We start from the raw sequence: 4,297 nt of genomic DNA on the forward strand, positions 1-4,297 counted from the left end.
GAGCTGCGATAAACAGTTTAGTGCAAGTGTGCTGGCTCACTTCTTTATTCATCCTCTAAGTAATCACATCAATTGCCTTAGGCTGTGTATTCTTCCATTGAAATCAAATTCTTATTAACTCTGGAAAGTTCTTGAAACACGATATTTATATCACACCTTGCAGTTCACAAAGTCTTTTCATATACATGGTTAGTAGTGTCAGCTCCATTTAACAGGACAGAGGACTGGAGGCTCAGTTCCTGGTAGGAATGTAGAATCAAGGGTGCTGCATTTCCAAACCTGTGCTCACAGAAGCCGGCCTCTGGCAAGAACTCCTGGCATTCTAGCTTGCTAGGACTCCAGGGGAAGGATAGAAACTCCATCTTTTCTCTTTACTGTTTTATCTCTGGCCTCTTCTTGGTGGTGCTAGCCACATGGCCACATGCTGGGCAGACACAAGGGTCAATCCCTCTATCTCAGTGACCTGAGAATGTGGCCAGAGTAGAAGATGGTTACTTGGTAAGGATTTTGCCCCATGACTAAAAAATGATCATAACTTTATCCCCAACTATCACAAAAGATAAAAGGCTGGAGAGCCCAGTGAAGGGGCCATCTAGCTCAGAGGGACAGAATAGTTCCTGGGTGGCACCTCACCCATCCTCCTGCCTCCATCCCAACCAGGTATGCTTCTGCCTTAGCCTAGATGTTTCCAGGGAGGTAAAGCTTCTTCTGGAGATTATCCTAATACTTTCAAAGACCCTGCTGGGTGGTTTGTCTTCATTCCACAATTTTGATCCTTGATCTTTGCCTTGTTCTGATCTCTCAAACCTGTGGCACCATTTCCTGAACCTGTGGGCTATTCTCTGTGCTGTTTAGATCACTCCTGAGATGCATCAGTCCTGGGTGTCCTGCCGTATGGAGGATGTGGACAAACTGGAGGCCACAGAGGGGTGACCAGGGCACAGAGAGGAGAGGACAGGTCACCATGTTGCATTGACAGCAACCCAGTAGTCTCTTTCCATGGAAGAAGGACTTGATTTATTGATCGAGATTCAAAGGGAATGCATTTAGGGAAATGTAGGCATATAGAGGGATTGGAGTACAGAGATGTGGAGCCACCAGGAATGTGGCTGGAGTGGCAGGGATCAGATCACATGGCCTGGGAGTTTGTTCCTGAGGGCAGCAGGGAGCCAGGGAAGGTCAGCGCATGGCAGTGCTCACTCAGATGTGTGATTAGAGGTCAGTAAGAGGTCGTGGGGAAATTGGCCCAGGAGAGGACAAGGCTAGGGAAGAAAACTCATGGCCCTTCGGTGGGGTTATGTGGGCTCTTCCTTACCCTTGGAGGCCTGGATCTCAGAGGAGGAGCAGGGTGGGGTGTGGGTGGTGACAGGGCTTTGCTAACAGACCCGTCTGCTCCTGCAGCACATTGTGTGGGGTGTGGCCACTGTTGGACTGCTGCTGTGAGAACTGTAGCCCCATGAGAGCCCGGTGTCCTACAGGCTGCTCCCTGGTGATCTGCCCTTTCTGGGCTGCAAGGGCTGCTGGGAAGTCCTGGACCCGGCAGAGAATGGTTTTCAGTCCCGTGAAACCCCCCAGAATGGTTGGCAGAGGAGCCAACAGTGGGGTGTTTAAACACCTGCTTCTTGTTTCTGGGGACAGAAAAACAAACAAAACCTCCTATTTTCATAAACAAATGGAAAGCAGAGATTGATGCTTAGCCCAGGAAAGCCTTGGTGGCTCTCGCCTGAGGAATCACGTCACTCTTGGCCCCCAGTAGCCATCATTGTGCCCTGCCATTTTCTAGCAGGGCTCATGGAGTCATTCCCACCACAGACTTCAAAAAAATTGTGATAGAATATACATAGCATAAAATTTACCAGCTTAACAATTCAGTGATGGCAAGTACATTCCTATTATTGGTCAACCATCACCACCATCCGTCTCCTGAACCCTTTTCATTTTGGAAAACTGAAACTCCACTCCCATTAAGCAACATTCATCCCCCCAGCCCCTGGACACCACCACTCTACTTTCTGTCTTTATGTACCTATTCTAGGTAGCACATGAAAGTGGGATCACATGGTATTGTCCCTTTCTGTTTGGCTTATTTCACTTGGCATAATGTCCTCAGGGTTCATCATAATTTCCCTGCTTTTTAAGGCTGAATAATATTCTATTGCATGTATTGTATCACATTTCCATTCGTCTGTTGATAGACACTTGAGTTGATGCCACATTTCGGCTGTTGTAAATAAGGCTGCTGTGAACATGGGTGTGCAACTATCTCTTTGAGATTCTTTTCTCAGTTCTTTTGGGTATATACCCAGAAGTGGGATTGCTGGATCATATGGTAGTTCTATATTTAATTTTTTGAGGAACATCATACTGTTTCCATAGTGGCTGCACCATTTTACATCCCCACCAACAGCCACCAGAGAGTTTTTATGACATGCCTGTGAGCTACAGGGCCACCTTGGGAGGCCAGGATGCAGACTGAGTTATAGCCACACTGGGCACATAATTCAACCCTCAACCATACCACCGTACATTCCTGAGCCCCAGGGGAGCAGGGAGCAATAGAATCTCTCAGCCAACTGTAGCTCAAAATTACTTATGTTCAATTTCAAAGCCTTTGGTTTTAATGTAAAAATGTCCCCTAAATGTCTATTTAAGAAACAATAACAATTTTGAATGTGCTTTCTGAAATATAAAGCTATCGGTTGTTTATAGGGCTAATTGCCTACATTCCTTATTCATTTCCTTTGTTTCTTATGGGAAATATTATGGGAAATCTTAAAATGTCTCATTCTAAATAAGACTTTTGTTTCTGAGAATCTCAAGCCGCTGTAAGGACTTTTTGCCATCCGTTCCTATGAGATTACCCTAAAGCCAGAAGATGTTCAGATGCAAGAACTAGAGTCCCTAACTATGGCCTCTATAATGAGATGCTGATGCAGTGACACTTACTGTGGTGTCTCCTCAGTCTTTGTTCTCTGGGGACTTTGTGTGTCACCCAGATTTTGGACTCCACTGGCCACAGGTCTGCTGTGTTTTACTATCTCTCTTGTTTACTGACTAACCACTTCACTACTGACCCTAAGAGCTTCAACCTACTTTCACGTTTCTGAAAATCCAGGTTGTGTCCAACTTAGGGGTCAGCAAATTAGCCAAATCCTGCCCATGACATGCCTGTTTTTGTAAATAAAGTTTTATTAGAACACAGCCATCTGAGTATTTATTTATGTTTTGGCTGTGACTGGTTTCATGAAGCAATGGTAGAGTTGGGTAGTTGTGCCAGACACTGTGTGGTCTGTCAAGCTGAACGTATTTTCTATCTGGCCTTTACAGAAGTTTTCCACCCCTGGTCTAAAAGAAAGTCAGTTCTATAAGAATGGCTGAACCAGTGTATATAAAGCCCAGTCTAAGGCGTAGCCACATTCTGCCACGTAGAATGAAAGAGAAGAGAGGAATGGGAAACAGAGAGGACTGGAGATGGGCAATGGGAGATAGATGGCAAATTCCGAATCTCCTGAGGCCTCCTTATTCCTATACCCTTCCTAAGACTGCTGGGTTTCATTACTTACTCCCAGACCTTTATGATAAAATCACCATTTTGCTTAAGCCAGCTCAAACTGGTCTCTGTTTTTGGCAACTTGAGTCCCAGGTAATGCTCCGGAGAAGCTCTGTGCCCCCACTACTCACAGATAAGTGGTGGGGCAGCACATCAAAGCCTAGTCCAGAATCCAGCCTCCCTTCTTCCCATCTTCTGAGCCAGAGTGTCTCTGGGCTGTGCCGGGGGAAGCAGGAGCACACAAAGGTTGGCAGCTGAGCTGACACAGAGAAAAAGTTGTTGGTGAGGAGCTGGGGGTCAAAGCCCTGGTGCATGCCTTTTGCTCTTGACTGACAGCCACTGCCTCCTCCCTGCAGGAGCCAGAGTGGCCTCCAAACTTTGTGTGCCCTGGCAGCTGCAGTCGGGGAAGTGCCAGAAGCTGCCAGCCCCAGCCCTTCCTGCCCTTGAACCCTTTGAAACTGTCCTCTCAAGTCTACTTTGAATTTTTTTTTTTAGTAACTTTTTAATAAAAGCTGACTCAATCTAATCTTTAGTCTAATAGTTCTTATACTGCAGCCTATTAAAGTCAAACACAATGCTTGGCACATAGTAGAACAACATTCATAGTTTGAATTTGTAGCAGAATTCAAACAAATTTTTTAATGAACACTTCTGGTTCCAGATGATGTGTTTGAGTACATGGTTTTGCCTTGTCACATGGTTTTGCCTTTTGAATGTCAGCATGGCAAAGAGATTGTGGAGGAAGAC

Source organism: Otolemur garnettii, unplaced genomic scaffold (genome assembly GCF_000181295.1).
Source record: "Otolemur garnettii isolate 467f Iridium unplaced genomic scaffold, OtoGar3 scaffold00049, whole genome shotgun sequence".
NCBI classification, from domain to species: domain Eukaryota; kingdom Metazoa; phylum Chordata; class Mammalia; order Primates; family Galagidae; genus Otolemur; species Otolemur garnettii.